The sequence below is a fragment of the Phyllostomus hastatus genome, unplaced genomic scaffold, assembly GCF_019186645.2.
Source record: "Phyllostomus hastatus isolate PE091 unplaced genomic scaffold, TTU_PhHast_1.1 phas_contig_329, whole genome shotgun sequence".
In the NCBI taxonomy this organism is placed as follows: domain Eukaryota; kingdom Metazoa; phylum Chordata; class Mammalia; order Chiroptera; family Phyllostomidae; genus Phyllostomus; species Phyllostomus hastatus.
In genome coordinates this window covers 98,282-114,270 of record NW_025333854.1, presented here as the reverse complement: position 1 = coordinate 114,270, position 15,989 = coordinate 98,282, and the positions used below count along the sequence as shown (strand labels likewise).

The 15,989-nt window shown below is 54.2% G+C and overlaps 1 protein-coding gene across 4 annotated transcripts in view; it reads left to right on the top strand.

Annotated features, from left to right (window-relative positions):
* RAB3C (RAB3C, member RAS oncogene family) overlaps window positions 1-15,989 on the top strand; it is an 82,272-nt gene that overhangs the window by 30,697 nt on the left and 35,586 nt on the right. The gene's annotated exons all lie outside the window — the stretch shown is intronic.

Genomic DNA, 15,989 nt, shown 5'->3' with positions numbered 1-15,989 from the left:
AAGAGCGTCAGAGGGCTGGGGACTAGACGTGTGCACGCCGGGCATGAACCCCGTGAGAAACTTTCCCTGGCGTCTGGGAGGTGTGGTCTGGGAAATCCGAGGTGCAGTCCAGACGGGGAGGCTCCCTGGTGGTGTGGAAGAGGCACTGAGCCGAGGGGAGTCCTGGGAGCGAAGGGGTCTTGCGTGCAGTGCCCGGTTTGGAAGGCTGGTGGTCTGGCCATAGCACGGTTTCCTTCACGAGCGTAGCGGCAGCTCTCGGCCAGCTGCCGGCGAGCACTGCCTTTGCCATTTCCGGGGTCCGGTTGGAAGAGCTGCCATGAACTGGCTGCGTGACAAGAAACCGGCACAACTCGTGTCACTCACGTCGTGAACGGGCTGCCGTGGGGACAAGGAGGGAAGCGTGTGGGGGTGACGGTGACGGGCGGTGACGGGCGGTGACAGCTGAGGCTGTCGGGGCGGCGGCCCTCGCGGAGCTGGGGGCGCAGACAGACCCCTCGTGGGGCGCTGGCAGCGGCTCCCCGACCCCGTCCTGACCCACAGCTCGCAGCCGGCTGGTCCGCCCTGTTCTCTCCCCTCCGCGGACCGGGAACAGGAAGGGCATGCTGGCGATGCGTGTGCCCCTTCCCCCTGGCGCCTGTCGGTGGGGCTCCTAGCAGGAGGCCCGGTGCCAGGCCAGCACCGAGAGCTGGCCCGGCCTCGGGGTGTCGGCCGGTCCCGCCCCGGGCAGCGCCGCGGGTGTCTGGGGCCCGGCCATTCCGTTTGTAAGAGATTATCCTGTAGGAAGTTTCCGAGACTTCCCTTGAAACACAGATCTGGTCACTGTGGACCTTTCACAACCAATGAACTCCTTCTGGACAGATGAAGTGCGCACTGAGAACCCGTCATGTGCTGAGTACTGGGTTTCTGTGCTTGGAAGTCCCGGTCCTTGGCGTCAGCCGCCCGTGGCAGTGTTCATGGCCACGTGAACGGCATGTGCGTGCCTGCTGCACCACCAGATGATAATCCGCTTTTAATGTTTGATTCATGCGACTTTCAGTAGATGGCTATTTTTCCCTATTATCTAATTTTTATATATCCATGTTGTGACAGAATTCTAAAATCATGAACATGGCAGCAGAGCTAAAAGCGCGACGAGGGGTTGAATTTGCGTTTCCTTTCCTCAAACGACATTCGGGTGCGCGCCGTGGCTCTCTCCTGAGCTGTCTGCAGGGCCAGGTCATCAGGCTGGCCCAGGATGGGGGGCAGAAAAGACCAAGCGAGCAGCGCTGGGGCTTATGGGCTGGGCAGACGGAGGAGGAAAACACGGGTGTGACTCTGTTTCGTGGACCCGCCCCCAGCTGCCCTCGGAAGGGCTCTGGGGCGGCAGCCGCAGTGTGTCAGGCTTCCGCAGAAACCTTTGATTATCGAAATCCACGAGCAAATCAAAGTGGATTTGTAAAGAAGAGCCTGTTCGGTCTGATGGGCTGGGCTGCTGTCGGGTTGAAAGCCGGGCCCACGTGGTGTGGGTGTGGGTGTGGGGTTGTCTCTGTGGACACCACGTCCTCCTGGCTGTGCTGGCGGGGGCCAGGGCCGCCCTCATCCCAGTCACGGGGCCCCCACCGCGCGCCGCTCGGGCCACGGGCGCCGTGACTGGCCGACTGACAAGGCTGCCAGAGTCAGTGTGACCGAGTGGGGAGCAGGGTGCCCGGGCAGGGTTCTTCTTCTTTATTTTGACAAAGTCCTCGTGATTTTCACGCTGTTCAGAGCCAGTGGGACTCTGAGTTAGGGCTTACCTTTCTTACTTCCTTCACTTCTCACGCGTTAATCGCATTTCGTTTGTTAACAACTGAATTTCTGCTCCTCGCCCTCACCCAGGGGCTGGGCGGTCGCGCACCCTGTCCCTTCGCTCGCCCCTTCCGCCCCACACCACGTCCTGCGCTGCGGCCTCCGGGGGCTCTTCACACGGCTTCCGGTCCACTCACCCAGCCCCTTACAGGCACTTGTGAGCACCTGCAAGGTGCCCGGCGCTCTGCCGTGCGTGGGCTTGGGCACCGGGTGCACGGCGCAGGCGGCACCTGCCACATTAGACTCACCTTCCGGTTGAGAGGGACGGCGTGTGCCCATCAGGAGACGCGGGGGCTCAGACGGCGCTGTGCACCAGGGGCTGCGGGACGGGCACGTGGGAGTGGGGCTCGCCGCCGATGGGTCGCTGCCGTTGAGAGGGTGGAAGGTGGGGCGTGGAGCCTGGGTGGGGAGCAGCCTGCGAGGCTCCGGGCGAAGGGCCTCCGGCGCGGTCTTCGCTCTGCTCAGGGCGAGGCCGCCCCTGGGCTGCGAGGTCGGTCCCCGGGCAGGAGTGCAGGCGGGGGAGGGAAGCAGCCGACCCACGTCACGTGGGCTCTTACGGGTCCTGCTCGGGAGTTTGGGCTGTACTTCCGGCTCGGTTCCAGAAAGTTATCAGCTGGGGGTGGACACATCGTACGACTGCTTCCACGTTTCTTCATACGTGAGCTGAGGTTCCTTCCTCCAGACAGAGAAGAGCTCGAACGAGCGCAGAGTGCTGGGGACATGCAGAAGGGGTGTCTGCCCGGCGCATGGAGTCCCCGGGAAAGGCGCGTGGAAGGAGGGAGAGACGGCCTCTGTTTGCCTCTGCGGGAGCTCGGCGTTGACAGAGTCTGGGAAACCGGCCCGCACCCGTTAGCAGCCTTTAAACGCGCTGATTCGGAGCTCCAGCCGGAAGGAGGGGCCCTCTTGGAACGAAATGTCTCTCAGGGACCAGACAGCTCCCGGCAGGTGGGGGAGGAGTGCCTTGTGCCCAGAGCACGACCCCCGGGGGGGGCACCCAGTGGCCTGTCAGCTCAGAACACGGAGCTGCGTTTTTGTGTGATGTCCTGATGGACTAGATCTTACCGACTCTCGGCGTACCACCACCCCTCCCCCCGCACCGTCCCTGGAACAACAGCACAGATGGGTCCATCTGCACCCTGATCTGATTAGTGTGAGGGACTGGCCGTCCTGTTCTCCAGTCACAAAGCACTCACGCCTCTCCGCCCGTCGCAGAATGGGACTGTGTTCTGAGATGGATGGACACAAGCCCACCGGGATCCAGGGAAACGCAGTCTGGGCGTCAGCTGGAGTCGTACGGGGATGCTTTCCCAAGACCCAAACACCCAAGGGCGAGCAGACCTGCCCTGTTCCCACAAAGAGTCCTGTGTCACAGCCAGCAGGACACTCGTCCCACATGGCTGGGCACTTAAAAACCCAAAGGATGTGCAATGCAGGAACGAGAGAATCAGGTTGTGTGTAATGTAACTGCATCCCCAAATGTAGACATTTGCCTTCTTTGTGCAGGGTTTTATAAACTCTGGGGTTACGAGCAGAACGTCCAATATGCGCTTACACGTTTAGATAATGCATTTGTCAAAACCACAAGGAAGTGAGGTGCCGTTTATCAGAAATGCGAGTGTATGTTTGCTGGTTGGAAAACACCGTCCAGGGGAGGAGGAGGAGGACGGGGCTGACGCCGTGTCTGGGGTGCACTGTGAGCTCGGGCAGCGTGCGGACTCCACTGTGGGGCAGGGCTGAAGCTGGGCCGCGGCCTCCACCTCCACGGTGCCTCCGGTGCAAGTGGGCAGCCGCGTGACAGTCTGAACACGATTCATTTGTTCCGTGTCATTTCCATCGCAGCGGACACTGAGGTGACGATGACAGTCCGTTCAGATGGAAGCCTGCAAACAGTGCCCCTTTGTCACCAGTGTTCAGTGGGACTTCCTCCAGGCCATCATATAATGCGTTACACTGTGTATGAAATAGCCCGCGCCACCTGTTCGTATGTGTAAAAATTACCGTGCCAACCTTCCCAGGGGAACAGCGGTGACACCTGTTGAGTGCGAGGCTCTGCCACGGGCTCACGGGCTCTGGGGCCTTCCCAGCCCCCGTCGCAGCCCCGCAGCTTTCTGGCCACGACCCACAAGACAAAGTGTATGTGCCTGTGCGTCGCGACCCCACCCACGGACACACACTGCAGTCCGCCCCGCAGGTCCCTGTGCGAGGCGTGCGGTCACATCTGTCACACCCTGTGAATTCTCAAGTGCTGACCGTGGCCTGCTTCTCGGACCTTCTGCCCCCCCCCGGCTGCAGCCGCCGCCTGCGCGTCCCTGCGTCCCCGCCGTGTGGGCCCCACGCGCCCATCGTGCTGGCAGACCGCGCGGAGACCTCAGACAGGCGGGGCCGCCCAGCCCTCCGCCCCAGGCCGCCCTCCTGCCGCAGAGCCCGCCCTTAGTCTGCTGCCCGGAGAAGCCTCCCCCGATGTCCCCGAGCAGTCAGAGCCCACCTGACCTTGTCCCCGTGGGCCCCGGGCTCCCTGGTGTCTTCAGAATTGAAAGAGACCTTACTGTTGTGTGTTCGGTCATGTCACTATACAAATACGGAGACTCGGAAGATGGAGACACCTTGCTGAAGTCTCAGGTGAGATTGAGAAAGGACAGCTCGTTACCCAGAGAGAAGCTCGGACTCCCAGTTTGAAGCCCCACCACCCCCTCCGCCCCGCCTTCTGCAGATGGGAGCAGGCTTTGCTGAGGGGCTGGGTTGCTTCTTCTGAGTCATGGCTTTGTCCCAGCAAGTGGCGTTTTAATCCTTGCCTGGCTACTTTGTAATGACACATCCTGAATCCAGTTTCTTTTAAAACTCATGTTTTGTTGTTTAAGGAGAAGCATGTCTGGCTTTCATGTGATTCTGAGAACTTCGGAGACATGAAATCTTTGTGCACTGCGTGTGGCGTGAGCTGGCATGCGATTTGTGGTGCACGATTCCCAGGTTCGCCTGCGGGTGTCCTCAGATAAGACGACGCGGCAGGAGCGCCACACGGACGGACGCTGATGGAGTAAACTGCCCGGCAGGACGTGCTTCCAGGACAGAAAAACGTTTCTTTGATTAGTGAGATAAAACGTAACCTGAATAGCTGAATACGACCTCAAAGACAGAATTCTCCAAAGCACCGAGAACCCTGCAGTGAGGGGGCCGCGCCAAACCAGCCGGGTGCGACGCCCCGTGTCCTGCAGCCCGGAAGGACAGAACAGCAGCAGTTTCCCGGTGCGGGAGCGGCAGGTGGGAGGACGAGTACCTTCTGGGGACCTGGTGCACGGCACGGTGGTGGTGCACAGCTGCACGTGTCACCCACATCGAGCGAGCTAACAGCTAGATGACAGCAAACACACACAGCGCTGGACAAGCGAGCTGTGCTGAGTGTATCTGCTGCTGACGTCCTGCTCCGTTCCAGAACTGCTGTCCTGAAGAAGGGACTCCTACTTTATCCGAATTATTTTGGTCGCTGTATTTTAGAAGTCTGAAGGGGGCAGTTCTCCCTCTTTGGACTACTGGAGCCTCTGTCCACTCTCCCGGTGGGTACTGGCTCCAGTTTGAATTAGGAGTGGGACCTGCGGTGCAGCTGTGGTGCTGGGCGGCGCTGGCTGTTGATTGGCTGTGCACACAGTTTGTCTGTCGGGCCCGCTGTGGATCTCATGCCATCCATCTGCACCACGAGAGCCCGTGGTGCCCAGTCTCTGTTTCCCAGGTGGCAGGTCAGCGCGAGTGACACCGTAGCGACAGGTTCAGAACCGAGGTCATTGAAGCAAAGATCATCAGTTACTGAGATCCTTTACCTTCAGTGTCTTCTGGCTATCATGGTTACTTATGACGTCATGTGAGGTGAAAAGGTATTTCTTCAGGAATCTCTGCTCTCAAAATACTTTCAGAATAAAAACGCCGATGAAGTGACTGTGCGCTGTATCGGGGATGCTCTAAGTTCCTGTTTTGTAAGTAAGTGAAGCAACACTTCTCTTCGGGAGGCGCTTTCTCCGTGGACGCCGGAGGGCCGCATTCAGTCCGGCACTACGGTCCGGAGCTCGCAACATGACCACGAGGGAGAGTCACTGCAGATCTTAAAAATGCCAGTAAAGAGTTCAACATCGTGGCGTTTGGGTTTTTATTTATTAGAGAAAAGGGGAAGAGGCGCTTGGGGTCAGAATCCGAGATGAGAGGAGTGTGTGTCCCGGAGGATGTGAGTGAGGTTCAGGGTGTCTTCCTTCCCAGGGAGCCCGGCTGGGGCCTGGGCTCCGGGACTGGGCTCCGGGGGCAGACCTGGGCTCCGGGGGGCAGACCCGGGCGTGCCCGGGCCCCCTGCCGGGAGGCTCCTTGCATCAAAGGACTCTCCTCCAGCACCTGCCACCCGCTGCCCACTTGCTTCCCCTCTGGCGCCCTCCCTGCCTCTGTCTTTGAAAAGGGCTTCTGGTTCCTAACCTGATTTAACTTGTTTCGGGAAATGGAGCTAATTAAGTTTTACACCTTAGTGCACTCATGGCTGCAGTCCATCTTCCCACCATCCGGACGAGGCTGCGTTTGGTCCTGGGTTGAATTGCGGGAGTTGCTGGGCATTGCGTCTTCGGTGCCTCCAGTGCGGAAGGTGCTCTTGTGAGTCTTACGGCGTATCTCTAACGGTTTCAGGCGTGTTTGGGACAATTTTTTTAAAATAGAAATTAAAATAATGTTATGCCAACAATTACTGAGTGATCTAGAAAATACATGTAAAGGAGATAACAAGTATAGAAACATTTTTGCTTAAGGAGTAGCTCACCACCTTGAATGGTAAGCTTTGCCATCTCACTAATTAAGGAAAAAGTTGGTTAGTTCCAGCTACAAGTTGTGAGATGATAACTAGTCTTGGAAGGCGAGAGGCTGAGTACCACCTGAATAAGCATACTTTTCACTTTTTGCTTTGGGCATCCACCCCAAATTTGTAACTTTATTTATAGATAAATGGCTAATCCCACTTAGGAATCGTTGAAACTTATATGATAGGAAAAGCATAATACCAGTAAGCAAAAAGAGTTATTAAATGAAAAAGTAGATTTCTAATATAATGAGACTATACCCACTTGTAGAGTGTTGGTTTTAGAGCCCTCTTATTAGAAGTCTCCACTGAGGGCTAAAATCAAACATGTCTAAAATCTGAGCTCCTTGTCTTTCCACAAATAAGTAACTTCTCCACTTCTCGGCAGTTAGCAGAAACATGAATCTCCCAATACCTAGCGATTACGGCTTTGACTCCGCCCACGGCTGTCATCTTGCAGCCGTGTGGCTGCACGCCCTAACTCTTCACATCACACAACTCTCGCCTGCCACGTCCTTCACACTGCTCACCCGGCCCGGGTCAGCTGATGCTTTCACTAGTGAGTTTCTCTGTGTTCTCAAACTCTGCACATCTGCAGCTACTCGCAACATAAGACAAAGCACCTTCTTCCCTTTGTAAAACCAGCGTAGAGGCCAAAGCATGACTCCAGTCATTATTTGTTCACTTTTCTTTCCCAGGCAACTTCCAGTTTTATCTGCTTGTCTCCATTTGGTCTTTAATTGCCCTGGAAACTGCATATGGGAGTCACTCTTCTGGCAGAAGGAAGTTGCAAGGCACAGAGATTTTTACTTGTCAACTTCAGTGAACTTGAAAGACGACAGAAGTAATCTCATTTCCACATGAGAAAAAAAGATGATATCTTAGCAAAGAATGACCACTTTTGAGACAGCTTTACTCCTTGGTCACTCGCCATTTTATTTAAAGAAGGGTGATTAATAATGGTTTGTAGCTTCATCTTTGAAAAAAATGGCATCCAAAAATTAGGTCTGTCACCCCAATTAGTAGATATAATATGTTTAGTAGCATGGACATTATATGTAATATACCTTATATGAATTTCTATATGCAAACCATAAGCCCAAACCGTAAACGTGAAACACTGAGATACAAAACGCTGCACGTAAGAAAGAAACTCTAGAAGAAAGGGAAGAGCAGCAGGGCTGCGACAATGACATGTGTAGCTCGCGTCCTATGTCCGAGGCCCTACGCTGAAGGGGTCGCTTGTGTCAGCTCATTTACTCTTTGTGACGACCGTGGGAGCTGGGTTGATCAAAGTTTTACACCAAGGAAACTGAGGTGTAGAGAGTGAATTGATTTTTCTAAGGTCACGAGCTCATGATAGAGCCAGAATGTGATCACAAGCCATCTAAGCCCAGAGTCCCCGCCTGTCACTTCCCCATCTGTCAAACTACCAGTGTCAGAACGACAAGGGTGCTCGTAGGGAGCGTGAGCTCCCAGACTCCCCCGCCAAACCCTGTAAAGGTCAGCTCTGAGCGTATGGCACCATGAGAAAGTGCTGGATGTGATTTATAAATAAGCCAATCAGAAGGAAGAGGTGTTCTGATACTTCCCTGGAAGTGAGGGGTCACCCCTCATTGTATTGTCCCTCCAAGACAGCTCTGAGCTGCACCAGATGCTATTGCTGTTGGTTCCAAAGGCAAGAAATCCTGACCTGCGTCTGTCAGCTGAGCCAGGGAGTGGTGGGGTATAAGAATCCCATGTTCACCATCCTGTGAAGGACGGCGGGTGCATGGTCCTGCAGCTGCTCAGTCACCCGCCTCTCACTCACGTTGGGGACTCGCCAGGGTGAGCGAGGCCTCGGGCAGAACAGGGAACACACAGAGATCAGGCTCTGACCCCAGTGAGATCCTCAGGCCTGGGTGGGGCCCCTTGGGAGACATGTCCATCTGTCCTGCAGGAGGAGAAGGGTCCGTAGATGCCCAAGTGTCTGCTCTGACTCGCTGGCACCTCCCAGCATGAGTCTGAGCACCTGGGAAGGAAGATAGGTGACCCACAAAAGAAATTTTTGCATCAAAAGTAGAAATGTGAATTATAGTTGGAATAGTAATATTGTCAAGAACTTTAAGTGTGGGGAAAAAAGCTTTTGTGGACAAACGATCTAAGTCTTTGTGGTCTATTTGTATTGCAGTGATTTCGGTAACTTTTTACTGTGAAAGTAGGAGCCAAATGTTGCTTCTGCACAGGCTTTGTTTCCCCTCAGCAGCGCTGTTCTCAGGCCCAGGCGCCTTTCCTCTTCAATTTAAAGTGCTGACGTCGGAGTGTGCCATGTGCTCTCAGCACGGCTGTGCCGTCGCTTCCTGTACCACATAGTTCAGTCAGGTTCTTTCCATTTGGTCCAGAAATCATGTGGCTGGTGTATTTGCCCTGACTCTGGGAAATTTTCTTTTTCTGGCCTAATGAAAGATTTAACCCCTAAGTATTGGGTTGGCCAAAAAGTCCATTTAGTTTTTCCCGTAAAATAAAAGACACATTTTTCATTTTCCACAATAAATTCATTGACCTGGATATTTTGAGTATGTTGGCTCTCTTCTGCTACTGGCTTCCAGTGGGTGGAGGCCAAGGTGCTCAACACCTTCCAATGCATAAGACAGCCCCACAGCAAGGAATCATTGGAACAAAATGTCAGCAGCACCAAGAAACTGCGCAAACCACTTTTGACACTTCAGTCTGTCACAGCACCTTCTCCATATACTGCACAAATCTTTTTGGTTTTGCATTTCAGTTGCATTTTTACCTTTCTTGAAATACTAAAGCATAATACACTGAAAACATTGCATATTTTCTTCCATCTTCAATTTTAAAATGGCTGCACAAAAATTTTGGTAAGTTTTTTTAAATGCACGCTGATACGACAGCTGTCCCAACACAATCCAACAGAATTGGTTGGAATGAAGTTAAATACAACCGGACACCACTAGAGCCCTTGGACGGACAACAAAACCAAACAAACTGTTAAGCCAACCCAGTAGAATTCAAGTTGAATGAATTCTGTCGATGTTATTCTAGATTTAGAGTCTATCGAGTTTTAAATGTGTTTGGCCTCTCTTTTAGATTTTGTTTTCATTTGATTCTATGGCCCGTGTTATCCTTTCCAAAAGCAGCACCCACAACCACAAGGTGCTTTAGGGGCTGAGTGCCCACAGGGCCCTCTCCCTCCCGCCGGGCCCCTCGCCTCCCGGAGCAGAATCCCCCACTCAGCCCAGTCCCCAAAGAGGGACACCTGTCTTCCTCGCGTCCCCAGTCCATGCAGCCAGGTCCAGCCCCACTCCCCTCAGTGAGCCCAGTCCTGTGTTGAGTGAAGGTCTGTGGTGTTCCATCAGTGGACTTCCATGTCTCCGAGTGTGTGGGAAGTCACTGCTCAGACTTCTGAGGTTTAACGAAGCCTCCCCCAATTGTTTTCCACGGGCATACCTCTCATCCACCCCATTATCTGTCCTTGCAGCTGGCCTTTGACCCCCACCTCTGATCTCGGTTCCTTCATGATGGAGCCACGCACCAGGCTCAGCTGTGCATTCGTGTCTGGTCAGAACCGGAGAAGAGAGAGCCTCTTGAATAGCAAGCAGTGGGAGCACCTTCCCATGGATTTGGCGGAACCGAAAATTGTTGGCAACAAGCCGGAGTCTGTCCCCTGCTGGGCTGTGTGACCCTGAGGCCTCATGTGCAATGGCCATTGACCTCAGAAGGCCCCCGGTGGCTTGTGCTCTACAGACATTTCTGTGCACCCGACACAGTGTCGCGGGGCCACGGAGGCCGCAAAAGGCCCGAGGCTGAGCGTCTCCGTCCCTGAAAGCCAGGCCCAAGGCTCAGTGCATCCCACGGACTCAGCAGCTTGTGCAGCAGCCTCGACAGCTCAACTTGCCTTTGACGTGCAAATATCTCATCTGGTGTAATATCTCATTACATTCTTAACATCGTTTATGGTGGGGCTTACTTATTTAAAAACTAGTAAACATATTAGAACCTAAAAAGAGAAACGTTAGCATTTCCATGGCCTTGCAGCTGCCCCCAGTCCAAGGAGCACATACACTCCTGCCCACGACAGGCAGGCGCACCTGTGAGCCCAGGTGAGATGGGCGGGATGCTGCCCGGGGACTCTCCCCGCCCACCTGCCTCCTGCCCCCGAGTGCTTCAGAGGCGTCGTGCACCGGACACGGGGCCTGGTGCCCAAGGTGCCTGCCCACTACGTGAGCAGCCTTCTGAGACATGGGAACCCCTGCTTTCACCTTAAACCCCAGCGGGCTCTTAGGCCTCTTTTCTCATCGAGATCGGAACTGTCACAAAGACACAGACGTGCAGAGGACCTGCCAGAAACCAGGAAGCCAGGAGGGATTTTGCCGTGTCCCTCATCGTTGAGTCCTGTCCCCTTTAATGTGAGGGGCGGTGGACAGAGAAACGAGGATGTGCGGGTGGGGGTGACTCTGGAGGACAAACACCTCTGCTGCCTCTTGGGGCTGGGGAAGGATGGACCGACGCCCTGCTGAGCAAACCTGTGCATCCCGACAGCCACTCGCTCTTGGGGTTTGGCATGCCGGGCACATTGCTTACTATCAGCAACGCCTACAGCATTTTATAGCTGACACGGACCTTCTCGCATTTGCAGCTTGCAATTCAGCTGGGCATTTGGTATTGACTGCATTTGGGAAATCGGCAAACTGATGCCCAGAGAGGTTAGGTGGTATTTCTAAAGCCACACAGCATGTGAGCCTTGCAGCCAGAGCAGCAGCCCAGGTGCTCCACGAGCAAAACCCTGGTTCTCTCCTGCACACATGGCTGTTTTGGAAAAGAAAAACAACAACAAAAGAAAAAAAAAACAGGAAGTCCCATTTATTGCTCTCCAAGTGTGTGCAGGAGGCCAAATCCTTTCAGCAGCTTGAGAAGGCAGATATTATTGTCCTCAGTTTACATAAAAGTGATAGTTCAGAAGCGTTTAATTCCTCGACCCGCTGGTACTGGGCTCTGGCTTACCCTTGCTCACTCCCATGTCAGATTATGGATCTTCCTCTGGAAGAAACAAGAATCTGTTCTTAGCTGCCCTGCCCAGACTGTGGTTTAAAGGGGAGTGGAGAATTGTTTGTTCATTTGCCGCATCTACCAACCTAAAACTGCTCTAAAAAATACAGTGTATTAAAAGAAGCTCAGTATCATCGAGTCTTCTTTAAAGTGGCCTATCATTGCCAATTTAACACTGTTCCTCCCGTATCACAAATGTGGCTATGTTCTGGGGGACGGGTTGCTCCTGGGAAGAGGGTCTCCAGGTGGGAGCAGGCCTGGGGCAGAGACGGTGGACTGGTCCTCACTGCGCAGGAGTCGCAGCCTGCTCTTGGCTCGCCCTCGGCCCCAGCAGGGAGCCTCTGCGTGGGTTCCTCCCCTGGAGCATCCCGCAGCTTCCCCCCGCCCCCTTGCCCAGGGCGCAGCCCGGTCTCAGTGCAGGTGCCGCCGTGAGGGGCTCTCCCACCCCCAGAATCTCTCCTGCATCCCCCCTGCCCACCTCCCCACCCGGCCCCACGACCCCTCCCGTTTCAGACACCCCACCGCCCGGGCAGCTGCCCCTGCAACCAGCCGACCCTCTGCACGGAGTCTCTGCTGCCTGTTATTTTAGGGCGGCAACGAGAGTCCCACGGAAAGGCACGTTTCCTCCGAAGCAGAGATTTGCTCTGGTGCGGGCGTTCTGAGCCACGCTCTGGGGGGAGCTGCCCCCAGCCGTGGCCGCCAGCTCCGAGCTGCCCGCCTTTCCCTGTTGCTGCCCCAGGTTTTGACAAAGTTGAGCATAATCAAAATCCCACTGGGAAGAAGCATGTCAAAAAGATTAATTGGAAAGAAATCGAAAATGGCGTCTTTCCCTGCCTTTGTGTTCACCCTTCCTGGAAAACAAAATGAGCCGAGGTGCCTTCACCCGGCTTGGCTGTGTGCTGTATTCAGGTGGGGGGGGGGTGCTGGATGATGTTTTCTGAGAAATGTCTCCAGCTTCCACGAGCAGAAACACACAGCCCTGGGGTCTTGCTGGCACTGGGGTCAAAGGCCCCATAAAAGAGCTTTATACGCCCGTCCCCTCCTCTGGGAAAGATGGATCGCCATGGCAACATGGCGAGAAGGAATAGGTCAAGTGTATCCTGCCTCAGGCTTCTTTTTATCAGGCTTCAGTCAGAAGTGGGTGCTTTTGTAAAATGAAGATCTGAGCGTTTCCACGCGAAACGTCAGGAGAAGACAATCTGATCGGCAGACCTGCTGGTGCGAGGAGGGTGGACAGAGGCAGGCGGGTGGCAAGACGGGCCGCGTGGACCGAGGAGCGAGGTAGAGGCTCATTAGCACCGTCCCCTGACGTGTGGGCTGGAGTCACCGCCGCCTGCACTCCCGCCCATGTGAAGGACCCCACACCTGCTCTCTGCACAAGGTCAGTGGGGACGGGGGCTTGTAAATTTTATTTTAATGGAAGACTAACTGCCACAAGGGAAGAAAGTTCTTATTTCATTCCAAAAATAAGTATGCAGGAAGAAAGCATAAAATATTTAAGCTTCATGTTTAGCTTACTATTTTTAAAAGACTAAATTCAGTGCTACTTTATCCTGCCCACTTGTGGAAATGAAAAAACTGAAAGCCACTGTGGAGGAAGCAGCGCCGGACGAAGGAAGTGCCGTGTGGCAGGCGGCCCTCGGCCGTTTCTGTGGCCGTGCGGTTCTGTCCCCGCGCGTGGTGACCACAGAGTTCCCTGTGACGGCGCCTCGGTCACCTGGAGGTGACCCTCCGACGTGAAGCAATGGACGACTTTTGTCGTTTCAGGCAGTATTGCCTGTCTTTCTAATGAGCATATGTGTACACGTGCATATCCTTGTATCAGCGGTTTTCAACCAGTGTGCCACAAGAAATTTTAAACATGCGGGACCTGACTGTTTCGTCGGGGCACGGACCTCTCTTCCCCTGGACTGTGAAGTGAAAAAATGACGACGGCCAGCACAACAGCCATCTGGTGTGACTGGGTCACAGTTACAGCGAGTTTTTGTCACATTGCCACAGAGTTTTGGTGATTAGTTTGTGTGCCGTGAGATGGCAAATGTCGAACATCGCTGAGCTATGTGCATTCGTGTATATGAAGACCTACTTCTTTAAGACAACAGGCTGTGTCGCCTCTGCTTTTTTGGAACCGAATTATGTTTACTGAAGAGTAATGTATGGATGCCTTTTAGCCCAACAGGCAGCGTGACTCCCACGGGAGAGTGGCACGGCCTCTTGGTCAGCTCCCTGAGCTCTCCTTATCGTCGCCCCGGGAAGCAGCGCGTGGACGTGCGGGCGGCCGCTTCTGCCTGGTCGCCCAGACGGCAAACCGGGGTGGGCAGCTGAATGAGCTCCCCAGGGCCACGTCACAGAGCACCACAGACCGGACGGCGTGAAACAACAGAGATGGCCGCTCGCAGTTCCGGAGGTTGGACGCCCTGACCCCTGGGGTTGCCAGGGTCGCACTGCCTCTCCGCTGCGCGGGGTCCAGGCCTGTGTCCCAGTGTCCGGTGGCTGCTGGGGTCCTTGGCGCCCTTGGCCTGTTGAGGCAGCTGTTGAGTCCCTGCCTCCGCCCTCAGGCAGCCCCCGTGCGTCTGCGTCTGTGTTTGCTCTTCTGGACGGAGCCCCGTCCCTGGAGCAGGGCCCACTCTCGTCCAGCACAAAGGCCCTGGTTCCAAATCAGGCCCCATCCACGGGTTTGGGGGTTCGGACTCTGTCTTTTCTGGGGAACAAACTGCCACCCACACAGTGGGTGCGAATCAGACAACCACCCCTCTGAGCCAAAGGCGTGGTACTGGTTGCAGTTTCAAACTGCTGGCTATACTGTCTGGCTTATTAGAAATGATCTCGTCACAGTTTTATCTAATCTTTTGTAGACACGTAGGGAATATGATATTCTGATTAACGAAATGCTCTATGTGTGGAATTTAAAAATATACAAAAATATATCTGGAGTTGATGAAACGAATTCAACATACAACTCACAGTCCCTAACTGGCAACAGGCACTCACTGAATGTTTATTGAGTGAGGGAGTGGATGAGCGAACCGGTCGTTACGTAGTCAAGACACTGAGCAAATTTCACCTTCCTCTGGTAACGCAAAATAGTCCCCCAGGTGGAGCGCAGCAGAGTGCGGGTGGGGGGCTCCCTCCCCGCTCCAGGGCTGACGACTGGCGGAGGCCGTTCCTCACCTGTGCGCGTCTGGGGGCACACAGCTCGCGCGTGTGCCGTGTTTCTCACCCTGCCTCTCGGTCGACACCCCCTTCGGGTCACCACTCCGCCTCCTCTGTGGCTCATTTAAGTTATTTTGCTGACCAGTGAGCAGCAACATGTCTTGGTTCGGTTTCTCCAGCTATAGAATTAGCGGCTGTATCGCGTACCAGGATTGTCTGTCCTTCAATCTACTTTTCTCCGTGTAGACATTCAGTAAGTGTGTTTCGATTGTGGCAACACTGTTTGAGTTATGTTTCCTCACTAATGGTTACTTCCATTTTTCATTTAATCCAACACAGAGAAAAGTAACCACCGAAACAACAGCAACAAAATTACAGTGTAACCCAGACCTTACAAATGAAAGCTATTTCCTCAGCGTTAAAACTGCATCTTATCTCTACGTGACCTCCAAAGGGTCTAAAAGTGCAGTACATATAGCTAAAAAATGAAATGTTCTATCAAAGAGGAAATTAAAGGCAAAAACAAAGGTAAAAATGCCAAAATTCCCACTGAAACTGCTTTCAGCTACTACCCACCAGGCTGCTAACGTGTCCCACTTCACGGCCCTTTTCTTGACAGATGCTGAAGGATTTGCTAGTCAGACCTGTCATCCAAGCCAAAAATCTCTTCTAGACACACGACTGAGAAATCAAAATATTTAAACCAAGTAGAATGATTGTATTTTTCTTAAAAGGGAGAGAGATAAAAACTAACTCCCATACAAGAAAGTTTTCTTTTAGTCATAGTTTTCTTCCTCATTTTCTCTGTAAGAGATTTCCAGCTGTGGTTTTCAGCCTCAGAAGCACACATTCATGGGAAATCAGCCCGAGTCCCCAGGCAGCAGAATCGCCTTTGGCTCTGCCAAAGGTCACAGCCTCGGCTGGGGCCTGCGTCCCCTCCCCGCCCCCGCCTTCTCCCACAGTCGCTCCCAGATCTCCGATCCCCCTTCTCTGAACTCCCAGGGGCCACACAGGTGGCACCACACGTGTCTCGGGGAGCTGTGTGTGGGCCTGAGGCTCCCCCATTAGCTCTCGGGGGGCAGGCGTCGGCACCCCGGCTGGAGGCTCCTGTGGGAGAGGAGCCTGCGGACCCAGCCCGACC